The sequence below is a fragment of the Rattus norvegicus genome, chromosome 6 (genome assembly GCF_021556685.1).
Source record: "Rattus norvegicus strain SHRSP/BbbUtx chromosome 6, alternate assembly SHRSP_T2T, whole genome shotgun sequence".
Classification (NCBI taxonomy): Eukaryota; Metazoa; Chordata; class Mammalia; order Rodentia; family Muridae; genus Rattus; species Rattus norvegicus.
In genome coordinates this window covers 104,549,968-104,569,987 of record NC_141539.1, presented here as the reverse complement: position 1 = coordinate 104,569,987, position 20,020 = coordinate 104,549,968, and the positions used below count along the sequence as shown (strand labels likewise).

The following is a 20,020-nucleotide window of genomic DNA, read 5'->3' as shown; positions in this document are numbered from 1 at the left end:
TTGATGAATATGAAGTGTCCTTCCTTATCTTTTTTTGATGACTTTTAATTGAAAATTGATTTTATTTGATATTAGAATGGCTACTCCAGCTTGCTTCTTCTGACCATTTGCTTGGAAAGTTGTTTTCCAGCCTTTCACTCTGAGGTAGTGTCTGTCTTTGTCTCTGAGGTGTGTTTCCTGTAGGCAGCAGAATGCAGGGTCCTCATTGCGTATCCAGTTTGTTAATCTATGTCTTTTTATTGGGGAGTTGAGGCCATTGATGTTGAGAGATATTAAGGAATAATGATTATTGCTTCCTGTTATATTCATATTTGGATGTGAGGTTATGTTTGTGTGCTTTCATTCTCTTTGTTTTGTTGCCAAGACGATTAGTTTCTTGCTTCTTCTAGGGTATAGCTTGCCTCCTTATGTTGGGCTTTACCCTTTATTATCCTTTGTAGTGCTGGATTTGTAGAAAGATATTGTGTAAATTTGGTTTTGTCATGGAATATCTTGGTTTCTCCATCAATGTTAATTGAGAGTTTTGCAGGATACAGTAACCTGGGCTGGCATTTGTGTTCTCTTAGGGTCTGTATGACATCTGTCCAGGATCTTCTGGCCTTCATAGTTTCTGGCAAAAAGTCTGGTGTGATTCTGATAGGTCTGCCTTTATATGTTACTTGACCTTTTTCCCTTACTGCTTTTAATATTCTTTCTTTATTTTGTGCGTTTGGTGTTTTGACAATTATGTGACGGGAGATGTTTCTTTTCTGGTCCAATCTATTTGGAGTTCTGTAGGCTTCTTGTATGCCTATGGGTATCTCTTTTTTTAGGTTAGGGAAGTTTTCTTCTATGATTTTGTTGAAGATATTTACTGGTCCTTTGAGCTGGGAGTCTTCACTCTCTTCTATACCTATTATCCTTAGGTTTGATCTTCTCATTGAGTCCTGGATTTCCTGTATGTTTTGAACCAGTAGCTTTTTCCGCTTTACATTATCTTTGACAGTTGAGTCAATGATTTCTATGGAATCTTCTGCTCCCGAGATTCTCTCTTCCATCTCTTGTATTCTGTTGGTGAAGCTTGTATCTACAGCTCCTTGTCTTTTCTTTTGATTTTCTATGTCCAGGGTTGTTTCCATGTGTTCTTTCTTGATTGCTTCTATTTCCATTTTTAATTCCTTCAACTGTTTGATTGTGTTTTCCTGGAATTCTTTCAGGGATTTTTGCGATTCCTTTCTGTAGGCTTCTACTTGTTCTCTAAGGGAGTTCTTTATGTCTTTCTTGAAGTCCTCCAGCATCATGATCAAATATGATTTTGAAACTAGATCTTGCTTTTCTGGTGTGTTTGGATATTCCGTGTTTGCTTTGGTGGGAGAATTGGGCTCCGATGATGCCATGTAGTCTTGGTTTCTGTTGCTTGGGTTCCTGCGCTTGCCTCTCGCCATCAGATTATCTCTAGTGTTACTTTGTTCTGCTATTTCTGACCGTGGCTAGACTGTCCTATAAGCCTGTGTGTCAGGAGTGCTGTAGACCTGTTTTCCTGTTTTCTTTCAGCCAGTTATGGGGACAGAGTGTTCTGCTTTCGGGCGTGTAGTTTTTCCTCTCTACAGGTCTTCAGCTGTTCCTGTGGGCCTGTGTCTTGAGTTCACCAGGCAGCTTTCTTGCAGGGGAAAAGTTGGTCCTACCTGTGGTTCCAAGGCTCAAGTTTGCTCGTGGGGTACTGCCTAAGTCCTCTCCGCGGCAGCAGCAACTGGGAAGATCTGCGCCGCTCTTTCCGGGAGCCTCCGTGCACCAGGGTTCCAGATGGCGTTTGGTGTTTTCCTCTGGCGTCTGGATGTGCACAGAGTGCAGTCTCTTCTGGTTTCCCAGGCGTGTCTGCCTCTCTGAAGGTTTAGCTCTCCCTCCCATGGGATTTGGGTGCAGAGAACTGTTTATCCGGTCTGTTTCCTTCAGGTTCCAGCGGTGTCTCAGGCGCAGGGGTCCTGCCGCTCCCGGGCCCTCCCCTACGGGAACCCAGAGGCCTTATACAGTTGCCTCTTGGGCCAGGGATGTGGGCAGGGGTGGGCAGTGTTGGTGGTCTCCTCCGCTCTGCAGCCTCAGGAGTGCCCACCTGATCAGGCGGTGAGGTCTCTCTCCCACGGGGTTTGGGAGCAGAGAGCTGCTGCAGGCCGGGATCCGCGGGTGTGGCGACATTTGACTTTTTTATTCATCCCATTTCTGGTCTTATCTGTGTCAGAGAAATCACTCCCCTGTTACGTCTTCTAAATTATAAGAATTTCGAAAAGCAAAGTAAACAATATTAAGTCAAAGGTCAGATGAGCTACCCACTGGACAAATGGACCAATCAGGCCAAGAAGCCACTCACTCTTAATAGTACAAGAAATATTAACTTCAAAGAGAAAGGAAAAAAAAAGTCTTTTTTTTTCTTTCTTCAGTGCTGAATTCTCCACCACTGAGCTCCAGCCTCAAAAGGCTAAACAAACAAACAAATAAAACCTCAAGGCAAATCTTAACCTCAGTGAAATCAAATGTCGATTTAGGGTTCTATACACTAAGGAGCATAGAAAAGAGCATTAGGTACAATTTTCAAAGTCAGCACTCATACTAAAGAGAGCATGCCAGAGCTGGGGAAGGCCTCATCCCCTTCAGAAAATCTAAGAACCAACCAAACAGGCAGAGGGGAGACAGGAAGCAAACAGGTAAGAAGGAAACTACTCAGCAACTGTCCGGCAATGAGGGAGGGCGCTCTGCAGTTGAAGATCAATGAACTGATCAGCTCTGCTCACTGTCCAAAGCAGCCTGGAACGTGTCTTACAGAAAATCAGCTCACACGTCTCCCACAGGCCTTCTCTAATGTATTGGCTATGGCAGTAAATGGGAAGGGCCCAGGTTGATCCTGTCTTTCATTTTTTATTTACCCACTACTTTGATTTTGTTTTCTTTTTGTTATTTCTTAGTTCATGTGTTTGCCCATTTAGATTGAGTCTCACTTTGTAGCCCTGAATACTTTGGAACTCATGACAATGTTCTTGCATCAGACTCCTAAGCACTGGGGATAGATAGAAGCATAATTGCTTTTCTTAAGTTCTAGACTATTCTAACTCCATAACCATACACGCAGGCTTGGTACATGTTCTTACCCTTGTTCACTGAAGTTCACAGACGCTGACTGAAGGAGAGTGAATGGGTGGAGAGATGGCTCAGCAGTGCTGTGCTTGCAGACAACCCAAGTTCAGGCCCCCACATCCATGTTGAGGAGTTTACAACTGCTTGTAACTCTAGCTCCAGAGGATCCAACAGCCTGTTCTGGTCTCTCCAGGCACCTGCATTCACATGCACATGCCCCCACACAGACACACACACACACACACACACACACACACACACACACACACCTTTGAAAAACAGTGAAAATCCATGAAATGTATATTGATTTCCTATCCAACATCCAAGGCACAATTTAAATGTCAACTCTATCCTGAAAATTGTTGCAGTAATAAAATTAACTGCTTCTGTATCTTAAATGTACTGTAAGGCTAAAGAAACCAGTAATTAGTGAGTCTCTACTACATGCCAAGGCTTTACAAAAAAATCAACTTGTTGATTAAGTTCCATAAATTATTGTTTATGTGCAATGATGGAAACTAAGGAAGAAAGTTTACAGAACTCAAGTGACACCGATTTGAATGAAGCCTATCTCATTTCAAAGTCCCAGATCTTCATACAGAGTCATTATGACCCTATTTGGAGTCTTTCCATTATAAATTCAATTAGAATGAGTTTACACAACAATCTAATCTGGTAGGTTATGAGATGTTTAGAGGCAAAGTCCTCTCTCTCCAGTTCTGAATACTGTCAGAATATGCACGCATCATGTATGCCAGAAGCAATGTGAAGAAATTAGTACAATGTAAATTCCCTCATATAATTAGTTTCAATATAACTTCATGATCATAAAACTAGTAAGTACCCAAGGGGCTGGGAAGATGACACTCTTGGCATACCTGCTACACAAGCGTGAGGATTTGAGTTCAAATCCCCAGGACTCAAATAAAAAATGCCTGGCACAGCACTGTACACCTATAATCATGCCACTTGGTAAATGGACACAGAGATCCCCAGTAATAAGACCATTTCTCAAATATTAAAATGGAGAAGTGACTGAGGAAGATGCCTGACACTGACCACAGGCCTCTACAAGCATGCCCACATGTGTACTCATGTATGCACCCCACACACACAAACCCATACATATAAAGCACTTACAATTCCAGCAGCATTAACAGTCTAATTGAAGCCATATTTGTATTCTTATTGCAAATAATGACAAAATTAATAAAAACATTGAGAAGTTAATGTCACACATTAGACAAAAGTCATATAGAATTGTAATCTATAAAAGAATGGAAATTAAGCCCAAATCAACCTAGAGCATACTAAAAATGGTAACACAGTCAGAGTGGAGAGTCGTGTTATTCTAGGGTGGCAAAGGGCAGAGGTCAAAGGGTAGGAAGAGATGGAAAGTACAAAGAAGGGAGCTGTACAGTGATGGCTCACACACGAGACTGGAGGTGAAAAATAAAATGTATACTTACAGAGCAAGCTGGGCAGGGCCAAGCAAAATACCACAAAAGGCACATTTTTGTTAGAAATAAAATATTTTTCAGAACTCATACAAGATTGTGGGCTATTTTGGCCGATGAAGACGGAGACCTCATTAAATATGTAGAGCATCACAGCAATGCTCCAAACTTCAGACCCTAACAGGAAAGCCTAAATGGGCCCAGAGGAATGACTCTCAAATGAGTGCATCAGAATGGCTTAGCGTTTACTAACACTCACACGCTGTTGGCTGGAAAGATGACTCGGTGTTACAGTCCATTGCTGCTCTTGGAGAGGATGAGGGTTCTGCTCTAAGCAGTCACCTGGTGGCTCACGACCTCCTGTAACTCCCGTTCTAAGGTCTTGATGCCCTCCTTCGACCTCCATAGGCACACAGGTGGTACACAGACATACATGTAGACTAAACACCTCTCCATATAAAACAAAATCAAAACTTGAGGGAAAAAACTTGCCCATGTAACCACTGAATATGTGCAGAATTAACATTCTGCAGGCAACTCCACTGGTGGCTTAATACTTCAGGTTTCTCATTTCAAGATCTTTCCTGTCCACCCAGCAATGATGCACATCATTAATCATATTTAGCCAAGAGAGCAAGAATATTTTATTTCATCCTAAAAATAGTACTAGATAGTGTGTACTTTAAAAACCCTCAACTGATATTTTCTTGTTCCTTCACAACTATAAATGACCAAGATCTATTTTAGAATTCAGTTTGAAAAGTAATGTAAATACTGAAGACAGACACTGAGTGTGAATTTTTGTGTGAACACATCTAATAGCTACCATATAGAATTAAGATCAAGATTTCTAGTATTTATAGTTTTTACTTTACATGATACAAAATACAAATAAAAAGAGCAATATTTATTATCTTGATTAAATGATTTCTTGACAGGCTTGAGAAAACAAGCCTAATATAAGATTTTTAATAAACTTTCAAAGAAAACACAGCAAATATCAACTTCCCTAGTCCTCAGTGGAATGGCTGAAGTTAACAACATCTATACACTAGTGAATGAGGAAAACGCAGCCATGAATAAAACAGCAAGCTGGACGTGCGTGCTGGATTTCACAGCATCATCTCCTCAAAGGCTGCAATACGATCACCATGGTTTTAATGAATGTGTAAAAAACAAAAAATGAGTATTATTTCCTGTAAGGTTTTTCCCCCCTTTAAACTTCCTTTTGACTTCAGAAATGCATTTAGAAATGAGCAGTTAGAAATGGTTTCTTGCATAGCAGAAAGGCACATTTGAATAGCAATATATATGAATGATTCCGTTGACCAATTTCCAACCACAGACATTCTCTGCTTCTTAGCAGAATGACAGAGAATAAGATTAATTATGAACAAATAGAGAATACACTACCAGAAAGAACGCAGCTTAAATGCAGAACTCAACTAGCTTTGCTTGTTATTTGATGAGTGAACTTCTTTTACTGCTTCATGCCCAGAGGTGGTTAATAACACCCTGAAGACTGTTCATTCCCAGCACAGACTAGTCCGTTACTCCTCTTTCTTTCTTTCATTCTTTCATCTTTTTGTTTTTAAGATTTTTTTCTTTCTTTTGAGACAATGTTTCTCTGTGTAGCCTTGACTGTCCTCTATCCTAGAACTCGCTCTGAAGACCAGGAAGGATTCAAACTCTGAGATTCATCTGTCTCTGCCTCCCAAATGCTGGGATTAAAAGCATGCACCACTACTACCTGGCTTCTTCCTCCCTTCCTTCCTTCTTTCCTTCCTTCCTTTCTTTCCTCCTTCCTTTTAAAAAAAATTCTATAAAACTGTACATTCATACATACATGGAGCAAAAAAACCCAATGTGTGTGTGTGTGTGTGTGTGTGTGTGTGTGTGTGCGCGCGCGCGCGCGTGCGCCCTAGTCATCATTTTGCCTCTGGAATATCATAATCTCACCTAGCCTCCCTTTCTAGAATTACTCAGTAAATATTTGGTAATAGTGATTATGACCTTTTATAGGCAAGTCCTTCATTCTTTAGCCTAGCTATACGAGGGGAAAATCCCCCTAACTGTCTTAGCCATTGCCTTATAGGTAGGCTGGAGGATCACCATTGTTAAAATGTGTCAATCAGAACAATCTGCTGTGGAATTTGAGAGGCTGTCATCACCCTTGCTCTAGACCCTCTATTAAGGTAGTCCAAGGTCACAATGCATTTTTGTAAATGAACATGACAATGCCGTTCATACTAAGTTTGCAGTTAAGTGAAAGATGCCCGATCTTTCTTTCTACACCTACATCTAAATCACCTCCCTGCTGCAAAACACACAGGACCATATGTTACACTATAAACTCACCCTCATTGAATGTTACCACATTGGTCAAGCCTATCAGCTCAGCATGTTTTACCCTTTCTGATTCCCACACCTATCACCTAACAATTTAGATTTAAATGTAGGTGATAGGTACGGGAATCCCTCCCAAGTATGAATCAACTACAAATCCAATCAACACATGGCTGTATCTTCTTAACCCCTACTCATCTATTAGGTAGCAGGTAACTGAGAGAGGCTCCTGTACTACCTTAGTCCTCCTTCTAGGATAACGTAAGTCAGTTATTGCTTTCCTGTGCTTATTCAACCAGTTACATTTCAAATAAAATTGTATCACCCTGTCTCTCTTATCAACCTTAGTGATGTCATATAATAGAAGAAGTCAAAAAGATTCATAAAAGTCGTATTATTAGTGATTGTGAACACATAAATCTAGAGAAGAAGAAAACCGCCTAGCAGATTGAGAGATGGCTCTGCAGTTAAGGGTCATACTGCCCTTGCAGAGGACCCAAGTTTGGTTCTCAACACCCATATCTGATAGCTCACAACAGCCTGTAACTCCTGTTTCTACAGGGTACTACCATGTCTGACTGTGCTTGCCTGTACCTGTGCCTGTGTCTGTGCCTGTGCATGCACGTATGCGCACACACACACACACACACACACACACACGATATTTTTTTAAAGAATAAAATCAGGTTAAAGTGATGATGGCTCAGCAGTTAAAGCTCTGGCTGCTCAAACAGAGGACCCAGGTTCAATTCCCAGCACACACATAAAGGCTTCTAACCATTTGGAAGTGCAATTCTGGGGATCTGATGCCACCTTCTGCCCCCTGTGAACTCAGGCATACACTCTGGTGCACAGACGTACATGCTGGCACACACACAAAAAACCCAAATTAAAAAAAAAAACTTTAAAAAAAGAAAATAAAGGATACAATCAGCCTAGTCTTTTCTTTTTCTTTTTCTTGAACTCAGGTTGGCTCCTAGAGATCACCATTTACTGCTTCTAAGTACTTAACAAGTACTGCGAAATCACCTACTGAAGACTCTACTGAGAGTTCTACTGAAGACTCATTTCACATTCACTAGCTCTAGGGAGCAAGACAGGCCACCTTCCTAGGCACCTAAGTGTCTGTTCTGCTCTCCTTCCCCGGCGCCACCTTTCTCTGTCCCAGCCAAATCTAGATGAACAGATGAAGAAGGGCTTAACAAGACCTGGCTTGGCCAATATAAATTTACTAAGGGCAGGTTTATAACGCAGTAAATAAGCTGTGAATTGAGATTTAGGGAGATATTAGTTACATGTAGTGACAGAAAAAAGAACCAGCGCTTTCCAGATTCAACAAGACAAATAAGATGAACAATTGCAGAAGATATCTGATGTGGATCTCTGACATCCACAGTCAGGTGCACATATGTGCACATATGTAACGACACACATGTACATACACACCTCCATATACACTCACACACACAATCAAAGGTTGTAAAACTACACTGAGGTTTCTTTTTAATTTTTTAGTCTTTGCTTTGCTGCTGCTGTTGTTGTTGTTGTTGTTGTCATCGTTGTTTGAGACTGCATCATCTCTCTATATAACCCTAGCTGACCTGAAACTCTTTATGTAGACCAGGTTGACTTGAGCTCACAGAGATCCACCTGCCTCTGCTTCCCAAGTGCTGGAATTAATGGTGTGTGCCTTGACCTCACCCAACCTCACCCCAGTCAGAATGTCTGGCATCAAGAAAACCAAAGACAACAATAACAAATGTGTCAAAGATGCAGGGAAAGGAAATCCTGTACACTATTTGGGGATTGTAAGTTAGTGCAGCAACTACAGAAATTAGAACAGAGGTTCCTCAAAAACACTAAAAATAGAACCACCATATGCTACAGTACTCCTGGGACTATAGCTAAAGGATCAAAGGCAGCATTCAACAGCCATGTGCACAACCGTGTTTCCTGCCACCCTATTCTTAATTGCTAAGTCAGGGAATCAGCCTAGGTTTAAAAAGAAAAGTCTGATTCACTTTCTTGCCCTCTCTAACAACAACCTGAATGTTCAACCCTTAACAAAGCCATACTCTAAATCAACAGAGCAGCCTCATGTGTGGCTGCAGGGCACAGCTTGTTCAAGAGGGTGGGCTTTCAAAGCTGTCAACTCCTTATCACAAACAAGAACTTAATATAAACAAAGCACACTCAGGTGCCACAGTGAGACATTCAAAGCGCCACTGCCTGGCTGTCAGAGCACTACTGCCTAACAAACAGTGACACCCAGTAATTCTGTGGAACAGACTTTTGACAAGAAAAGACAACCCCCTGAGCAAGCAAAAGAATTGGTGGTAATGGAGAAAAGAGCAAAATTTGTTGTAAAGGCGCATGCCTGCTCTGACAGGATTCAGTAACTAAGCTACTGGACTTGTAGAATTTTCTTAGTTGTCTTAATTTCCTTTCTTTTGATTGTCTTCCCTCTAAGAAACTTGAGAAAGCCAGGCATTAGACATGCCTCTGATCCCAGCACTTTCAGAGCCAGGTGGATCTCTGTGAGTTCAAGGCCAGGCTGGTCTATATAAGGAATGTGTTCCATGATAGCTATGTAGAAAGGTCAAACAAACAAACAAAAATAAGAAGATAAAAATAAGCAAAATTGATTAAATAATGTTAAAAGTTAAATGACTCATAGAATTGCTATTTGCAAATAGAGAATAACTTTGTAATTTCCCCTAGTTAATTAGGATCAAACCTAAACTCTTAAAGAGACTCATCATAGGTAGGCCATAACTGCCAAAACTGGGATAAATCCAAAGCTGAGCAAGTGAATGCAAGCAAAGCAGATTTCAAAGAAAAACACCAAATCCTCCAGGCGATGTCCTGACACGGCACAGGAAATTCCAAGTGAACCTCCCTCCCGTGGAGCCTATGGGGGCTGCCTTCTGTATAGCCCCTCCCTCCAAGGGGAACCCAAAAAGGCTCTTTGCCCTTTTCCAGCATCTTATTTCTCTACTAAACACAGAATAAAAAACAATTAACTTCTGCAGTATTTTAAAAATATCCTTCTAGAAAATGTGTCTGAAATGCCTATCACATGTGGAGACAGTATGTCTACAAACAAACCAGAGGAGAATCATAGAATTTCCTAACTAAAACTTTGAAAAGCATCTAGACTAAGCCTTTCAGTTTTCAAAGGTTTGTGGAACTTAAGTGATTTTCCTGAAGGAAAGCGGGCAATTATTGAACACGTCAAGAAACCACCACACATAATTCTGTTGCCACTGTAAGAAAAGTCTGGGTACCAGAAAGCACAGACACAATCCTTAGTACATAGGGATCATGTTTTGCCTGGGTGCTGGGGATTTTACATTTTGAAATTCTGCTAATTCAGAAGAGAAATAGTTTTCACTTACCCAAAACGAAAACATCACTCTGCAAACTCATAGGTATAGAAAAATGAGTGCTGAAGTTATTACATACTGTAAACTACATTTTACAAGCCACATTATAATAATCTAAGTGTACGGTAATCAAATGTCATCACATATAATTAAAGATAAATTCAACGTGTCAAAACAAAAGATCAAAGAGCTTTTAATACTGCGGGGCCATCATCCCAATGGCCTCTTCCTTGGTCATGTCTTTAATTCACACAATTTGGTGAATCACACCCCCTCCTCTACTGCAGTTCAAATACGCCCCAAAGAAGCCTACTTAAGAAAAATCACAAGCATATAAAATTGTGCTCAAGTCACATCTGTGAAAAAGTAGTTTTCTATTAAATTTGACTATGGGAAAAAAATAGGATGTGTTTTTTCCACATCAGATTCTGTGATCTGAGTGTTTGAGTTACTGGAAAATCCTCAGAATATGCCAAGAGAGTAGGCATCTGAATTGCCTGTCCCCCACCCCCATTTGTTAGTGTTTCTTTCTTTGCTTGGTTTGTTCTTAATATCTGCTGTATCCATGAAACACTACCTACCAGCTAAGCACTTCAATGAAAAACAGCAATGGCAATATCAGCTGGTATTGTCCAAATAAGTAACAAGACTCCACAGCTCAATGATAAATAGCCAACAGTAGTGTCACTTGGGATTATTCAGACAGACAGACAGACAGCAGACAGATAAACAAACAAACAAACAGACTCCCACTTGAGTTACTTTATTCCTCTAACCTTTGGCTGAACTGCACTGGCTGTTACTTCACTGGGAGGCTATTGCCAAGTTATCCACAGGCATATGCACACAGACAAACCACAATATGGAGAATGTCAGCCGGACTCTCGGAATGTCCTCGGACTCTCCACTGAAGTATGTGCTGAGTAATGAGGAGTTCTCCAGTAAGTAGAGAAGGATAGAGCGTCAGAACAGAACCTGAGAGAAATGCTCACATGAGATAAGAAGGCTTCCCAGATGAGGGCTGCAAAAGGCAATAGAGCAAGGAACCAGGTATTAAATGTTCTTCACTGAAGCAGGAAAAACAGTGCTTTTAGGGTTTCTAAATACTTAGACTTAAAGTCCTAAATAATCTTAAAATCATAAATGTAAGCTCATGCTGGCCTTTTCCAAGGAAGGGAATGACTTCAGGGAAATCAGGGCCTCCCACAAGTATCCTCTCAGACGCTGACTTCAATATGAAAAATGTCTTGAAGTCACATTCAAAACTTTGAATGAGTCACTTTCTTATTTGATAACAAATGGCTAGTTTAAAAAAGCCTTTTCCCCACCATGTAAGATATTTTCACTCTTGTATTTTAAAAGCCAAGGGTCTTTCGTGCTAATTTCACTGCCCACTAAGATGCTGGGTCACCTGGAAATGCTCTTGGAACCTGCTTATAGGAAGGCAGTCAAACACTGTTGCAAAGGATCTCTTCAAAGAAAGAATAAAAAGGAACAGCTCATGCCAGTGAGCTCAGAATTCTTAGTGCTCTCTGCACTATTCAAGTTTCTTCAATACTCAAAAAACGAAGACCATAACGCTTCTGCTGTTCCTGGACAGCTTTGGACATCCTTAACTTCTGAAAGCTCATCAAACCGGTACATCCTTCTCTGTGTTTTAAAGCAGCAACACAATCTACAGATGAGAGTGTTTGGCACAGGTATATCTAATTTTTATGATGAGTTATGTAGTATGTGTGCTTGGAAATAGGGAGAAGGAAGGTTAACTGAATGAATCATCTGACCACAAAGAATGTATGATCTGAAAGAAAAGCACAATGTAATAAAAATGTGACGCTAACACGCAGGTGCACACAACAGAATTCAAATCCAGAAAGAAAATAAATCAAGACCCAGTGAAAATGGTTATGCAAATCTCAATGAGGCATTATACAAAAAATGAGAGTTCATACTTTAATAATATGAATAGGGGAAAAGGCAAGGAGAGGCTAGGAATCTACTCTATTAAAAAAGCTAAAGAGATAAGACAGTGATATTTTTCTCTCAATCTTTAGGTTGGTGAAATGTTGATACATGGGGTCATATTGGGTCATGAGGTATCAGTTGAACATAAACTATATACTGAATAATAATATATTGAATTTGAGCACTATACTTATTCTTAAGAGATGCACATTAAAGTATTTATAGCAAAGAGTCATAACCTCTTCAATTTACCAACAAGCGGTTCAGAAAAAAGGTACATTAGAATACATACATGCACCTATGTACATGTGTGCATTTCAAAAACTAAGAGAAACAATAACAAATTGTTAACAATAGATAAAAAAAATCTGTGACTGGCTTATAAGACTTGATTGTACTATACTTAGAATTTTTACTTTTTCAATTCTTTCTACCTTAATCAATCTATAAGCTAAAATAAGACCTTACAGAAGAGCCAGGGTGTGCATCTGCAGTCCCAGCTGCTCAGGAAGCTAAGGCAAGACGATCTCTTGAGCCAGTGAGATCAAGACCAACCTGGACAAAACGTGAAGACCGTATTAAAAAATAAGGGAAATGGAGAAGAAAGCTCAGTAGCAGATTTGAACAAGGTTTGAATGTAAAACCAAGGAGTGTTGGGAGAGGGTAAATAAGAACAACGTATAATAACATATGTGTCTGAAAATGCTGTAATAATACCTACTACTTTGCATGCTAGCTTACATGCTAATTAAAAATAAAATATAAAAAAACTAAACAAACAAACAATGAGGAGGATAACTTGCTAATAATGGCGCCAGTAAAGAATGACTTTGAAAGAAATCCAGTAAGAAATAACCCAACAATGTCTATGGATAATCCATAAGGTGTTTCACAGAATAAATTCAGAGAGAGGGGCAAGTGATTACTAAGTTACTGTACGGGGCTGCTATGAACTCAACGAACATGAAGTCTTTAGCAAACACCCAGCTCAAGCTGGTGTTTAGCAACAGCTCAGTTGCTAACGTGCATGCCACACAAGCATGAGACCTTAGTCCAGTCCACAAACCTTACTTGGGGAAGAAAGTATGGTGCAGCTCAAGCTCGGAATCTCAGTATTAGGAGTGAAGGGACAAGCAGACCTGCGACTTGCTGGCCCCTGAGTTAGCCTGAAAGGCAAGCTCTAGGTCTCAGTGAAGGACTCCGTCTCAGAAAATAAGACAGACAGCAATGGATAACAATACCCAAGGGTTGACCATGGCTTCCACATGCACACAGGTACATACAAATCTATACAAACACAGACACACACACACACACACACACACACAAGCATACATACACACAGAGAGAAAGACACACACACACACACACACACCATAGAGACACCTAACTCAGCCTACTTGTTTATTTGCAGAAATTATGTGACTGTCCCACTTACCAATGACCAGTATGCTTTTGCATCAAGAGATAACATACAGATATTTTCAGTCTACCTTAATTGGTTTGTAATTGTCACTTTGTAGCCAAATTTTTAGCTAGTCACACTCTTTCTGCCATATAGATAGATAGATAGATAGATAGATAGATAGATAGATAGATAGATAGATAGATAGATATAGATATATAGATATAGTCATCTTAGGTGCTTATAACTATAACTGAAGTAGAATTCTGCTACTGGTGGTAGTGGTTTGAGGAGTTTTGTTGCTTGGTTGGTTGGTTGGCTGGTTTAAGATTAGGGACTATTACTTCTGACAACCTATCTTATTCAAATTGTTAGAGAGGTTTTAAATAAGTGTAAGTTTCTTTCTCACACTTATGCCCTGGTGGTGGTGGTGGTGGTGGTGGTGGTGGTGGTGGTGGTGGTGGTGGTGGTGGTGGTGGTGGTGGTAGTGATTAACCCCATAGGGGTGTGTGTGTGTGTGTGTGTGTGTGTGTGTGTGTGTGTGTGTGTGTTTTAGGTAAGCAATGTGCCACTGAGCTATGCATGTCTAGCCCCCATAAATATTCAGTAAATACCATTATATGCAGAAGATAATCATTTGCCAATCGTTTCAACAGGCAAAGAGTAAACGGCCTGACTTCCCTACACTGTGATACATTAGTGGGGGCTGCCCAGTGCTGTCACTGTTGGCATAGATGCAGTATCTCCCTTCATCCCCTGGCATAAGAAGCTTCCGTAGTACTCTTTTTCCTTTTTGTTTTTCTGTTTATATAAAGAGGTCAACGGTGTCTAAGTTTACTTTCATGATGGCTAAATTAAGCCAAAACATGAACTACACTGAGAATCCTAATAGTCTATTAAACTTAGTTCCTCATTATAATTATTGTATTACCTTAGTTTACTCCTCACTTGTGGTAAAATGCGAATATGTATTTCCCCAAATTCTATTACAAATGAGTCACTTAACCAATACAGTAGAGTGGCATTCTATGGTTCCTATAGATTCACCTCTGATTCAATAAGGATTTTTGTTAGGAAAACACACTAAGAAATAGAAAATACAAGATGAAAATGTGTTTAGGTAGATTGAGATGGTCTCTACCATAACTTAAAGAAATAAAAATGGAACCCATTCTATATTATATAGAGATACAAATTCTATATACAAAATGGAAGATAAAGTGTTGACTGACCAGGGTGCAATAAATTATTTTGTAAACAGTCTTCTTTAATAATATAATAGCAACACCATAAAATAAACATTTATTAGCAACCTTCATACTTCATGATATATATGTTAATTGTTAACTTTATGAGCATAGCATGTTTATAAAACAGTACATAAATGCTGAATAATACTGCTTTGGGGATGAACTGTAAGTTTCTTTGAAGTATTTTAAGGTATGATTTTATTGAATTATAAAAAGCTGTGTGTAATTTAAACACACAATTTGATAAGCTTTAAATTATATATATGCCCTGAAATTAATAATCAGTTACGTTTCTTGTGCCTTTCTGCAACCCTTCTCCTTCTCTGTTCTCATTACAAGACAACTATTGATCAGGCACCAGTATAGATTACTTTTTATTTTCTAGAAGTTAAATGTGTGAAATATAGTTTACATTCTCTCTGGGTTGGTTTCTTTCACTCAGCATAATTATTCTGAGAGCCGTCCATGTTGTTACGTGTAACAGTAATCCCACACAGTTTGTGGGTAGGGTTCCCTTATATGGATATGCTACGATGTGTTCACTGTTTGTGGCTCTTCTGGTGACTTACAGCTTTTGGCCAAATAAAGCTGCTATGGCAATCATGTTCTAGCCCAAACAAATGTATGCTTTCAATTTTCTTTAATTAAAAAAAAAAAAAAAACAGAAGCAGAATGATTGGATCACATGGTAGGTACATGTATGACATTTTAAAACAGTGTCAGACAGGCTTTCGAAGTCATTATACCAATTTGCATTGTCTCTAAGAGAGGAGAAATTTTGTTCCTTCCCATGCCCGCCAACACTTGATATGGTCAGTCTTTTTAATTTTAGCTTTGCAAATGGGTGTGACATCTCTCTCTAGTCTTGATTTGCATTTCTCTGATAATGACACTGAGCTTCTTTTCATGTTTGTCACCCATACACCTTCAGTGGCACAACTACTAAAATCTTGTGCAACCTCAAAGTGTGTACATTAGGCATGCACATAGTTTTTGTTGGTATGTCTTTCTTTTTAGTTTTGAGAACTCTATATGCTGGTTCTAAGTCCCCATCTTGTCTACTCACAGTCACTATAAGTATTGCAAATATTCTGCCCGGTCTATGGTTTGTGATCTCATTCTGTTTTGGAAAGATGATTTTTTTAAATTTTCATGTGCAGGGTATATATTGCTTCTTTTATAGCTTGTACCTATATAAGAAACGTGTGCCTCAGGGCAACAAAAATATTTTATTTATCCTTTTATAAATTTTATAGTTTTACCTATAATTCATTTTGAGTTAATTTTACACATTATTCGGAGTGATTTGAAAAGTTCTTTCACATAAATATCCAATTACATCTCTTAAAACTTAAAAGATTTGTCTTTCCTTGGTTAAGTGTACTTCTGTCAACTGTACTAAGGGGCACATCTATGTGAAGATCTCTCTTCAGATTCTCCAGACTCCATGAATCTGCTTCCTTGTCTTTACAGCAATCCTGAGCCCTCCTTGCTCTCTTTAGCTTTCTCCATCTTTAGATCAGAAGGAGTAAGTCCTCTACACATCCGTTGGTTCTCTCTTTCTCCTTCTCTTGGACCTGGGACTCATTATCATCCTGGCTGCTCTTGAATTCATGGTGGTACTTTTGCCTCCGTCCTTCCCAGGGTGCCAGCTTATCTATCACTACACCAGTTTAAAGCTCATCTTTAAAATAAAAAAAAATGCTTTGGTCTATTGCTATAGTAATAAAAATTAAATGTGGAATTTCTATTTATAACACGTAAACCCCATTTCTCTAAGAAACGAACATCAATTTTTTTTAAAGATTTATTTATTTATTTTATGTATATGAGTACACTTCAGACACACCGGAAGAGGGCATCAGATCCCATTACAGACGGTTGTGAGCCACCATGTGGTTGCTGGGAATTGAACTCAGGACCTCTGGGAGAGCAGTCAGTGCTCTTAACCACTGAGCCATCTCTCCAGCCCACGAACATCAATTTTTAAAGCTAAGCATGAACAACAGATTTTTAAAGCACAAAAAGTGAGGATTTGACAAGATTCTTTACAAAAAGTAGAGTACAGATACAAATTAACAAAAGTCAATAAATCAACACAACAGAGAAATATGTAGTCCAAAAATACCATGGAAAAATAAGACCAGGTAGGATTGTTATGAAGACTCTATAGAGCAGTGGCTCTCAACATTTAATACAGTTCCTCATGTTGTGGTGACCCCATACCATAAAATTATTTGATTACCTTGTCATAACTTCAATTTATCTACTGTTATGAATCATGATATGATTATCTGGTATACAGGATATCTGGCATGTGACCCCCAAAGGGGTCGAGACCCACAGGTTGAGAACCATCACTTTCGAGGAAACTATAAATAGGGTTTGTGGAGAAATGGAGGTGGGGATAGGGACTCAAAGGACAGAAACATAGCATTTAAACTCTGTTGGTGACACCAGGCAGGGCAGCTAGAGAGGTGACACCAGGCAGGGCAGGTGGAGAGGGGAACAGCTAACACTGGGAAGATCATGGAGAAGAAACCTCTAGTGGCAGTTCTGAAATGCCTTGAGGTAGTCAAGCAAAAGTATTTATTTACTTAAAATGTTCAGGCCTGTTCAAAATTAGAATTTAATGCTCTGTTCTAACTGTACTCAATTAAATATTTTCAAGCCAGGTGAAAATCATAATTGCGCTTTTAAATTTTACTCTTGGTGGGTAAAAACAACTCTTTACACGTATCTCGAACAGTAGTAAAGCCTCGGGGCTTTAGAGATGTTTCCAGTGAACTCACAGGCTTTCGTTGCAAAATCTCCACACTTTGCAGTTTCATGTTTATATGATAACTAGGGAGTAAAGGACACTGCTCACCCCCCACACCCCACCCCAAACACACACCCTTCTAGCAAGGTAAATCGGCCAGCTTTCAGCATATGGAAGCATTTTTATATCGTCAGCCCTGGTGGGGTAGGGAAGAAAACAATTTGCAAATGCCATTCAGTGAGATATACACTTTCAGTGAGCCTGATTAGACAAAGATTCCTGTGGCCAGAAGGGAATGCTGACTTTGTATAAAATACACCAGAGTGATCGAGAAAGATGGAAATCGAGTAAAACTGCAAGATTCTTCGGAACATGGGAGATTATTAAAGAAAAGATCTGAAATCAGTCAGCAAATGAGCTGACTTTTATTTTAAATTCCTTATCCAAATAGTGAAGTGTTGGGAAAAGGAATGAGGTTGGGGAAGGGGAGGGGCAGCTAGAGAAGGCTAAGCAGGCTCTTCAAAGAGCAACCATGCTGGCCCTGACACTCCCCAAGCCTGCTGCTCCCCCTCGGTTCTTTACTTCCTTTCTACAAGGCAGGAAGGGGGGATGTGCAGAGCATGTAGGACAGGAAGGGTGTCATAGGGTGCTCTATGGAAGGCTGGGCTGCAGACAGCAAGTACTGGGGTGATCTAGACAGTAAAGATGTATTACGTCTTGCTTTCCCAAGGACATGCTTCTCCATCCTCTCCCCCGACGTGCCCTGCGCCCCAAAATAAAAATCACTAGCTGTGGGGTTGGGGATTTAGCTCAGTGGTAGAGCGCTTGCCTAGCAAGCGCAAGGCCCTGGGTTCGGTCCCCAGCTCCAAAAAATAGAAAAGAAAAAATAGAAAAGAAAAAAAAAAACAAAAACAAAAACAAAACACTAGCTGTAACGACCAAAGGTAAGGACCAAAAGATGTAACCTTTTCTGGCCCTTGACTTTCTCTAATTCAAGTATTTCTGCAATAAACTGAGGAATTTTTTTCTTAAACACACATATGTACAAATAACAGGGAAAGACTGGTTTTTGTTTTGTTTTGTTGGTTTTTAGTTTTGTATAAACATCAGTAATTTAGCCACAGGGAAAACAAAAATGTCCAAATAATAACCTGAATCACAGACTCAAATTATAAGTAATCCTAAAACCAAGCCTGAAGAGACTATGAGGTGGCTCTCATGGAAAAAGGCAAACGTTGAATCAGTGTCTCAGGCCTCAGCAGAGAAGCGTCCTCTTGCAGCAGAGGGGAACTAAACAGAGACCCATGGCCTGACAGCACGCAGAGTGAGAGACTTTGCAGTACTCAGTCCTAAAAGAATGTTTTCACCAAAACCCTCCCCTCGGGGCTGAGGGAAGTATGCAGAAGGAGCAGCAGAGAGAGCCAGAGGGGTGACTGACACCAAGGAAACTCTTCCAGACACAAGGGGACTGAGCTCACAGAGACTGTTGCAACATGCACAGGACTTGCCTGGTTCTAGTCAGATGGGTCCTGGTCCTGAGAAAAAGAAGATTTTTCAAAAATTGGTTTTCTCCAGTGGAGTCTCACTACGTACATAGTGAGAAGCCACGCCTCGCAGTAGGCTTCATTCCAATTTTGGTATATGTGCTGCCGAGGCGGGCACTCGCGGTAGGCTTCATACTCAGCAGAAGACGGCCAACTCCAACCATACTTAGCTGAATATTTGTACATTTTTGTGTCTTATATTGCTTTATTTGGGGAACTGTTTATCACCTGGCCTTTTGTTGGTATATTATGGTTTCTGGTTGTATTTTCATGGTGTTTTGTGTGTTTTCTTGTGCTTCTTTCTTTGGGGAGATATTTATTATTTCCTGCTTGTTTTATAAACAACACACACACACACACACACACACAGAGAGAGAGAGAGAGAGAGAGAGAGAGAGAGAGAGAGAGAGAGAGAGAGAGAGAAGCCATGGAGCTAGATAAGTGCAGAGATGGGAAGGAGATGGAGAAGAAGAAACCACGATCAGAGCATATTGTATGAAAAATATACCTTATTTTTTTTTATTGGATATTTTCTTCATTTACATTTCAAATGTTATCCCCTTTCCAGGTTTCCCCTCCAGAAACCCCCAACTTTATTTTCAATTTTAGAAAAAGAAGTTGAATGTGCCTCTTTCCTCTGACTTTAAGCAAACATTCTTCCTGAGTCATTATGGTGCAAAGTAGAAAAGGAGGAGGAAGAGGAGAAGGGGGAGGAGGGGGAGAAGGGGGAGGAGGAGGAGGAGGAGGAGGAGGAGAAGGGGGAGGAGGAGGAGGGGGAGAAGGGGGAGGAGGAGGAGGAGG

General features: G+C 40.0%; 1 protein-coding gene across 14 annotated transcripts in view; it reads right to left on the bottom strand.

Moving 5' to 3' along the window:
* Window positions 1–20,020, bottom strand: part of Rad51b (RAD51 paralog B) — a 536,958-nt gene that overhangs the window by 423,012 nt on the left and 93,926 nt on the right.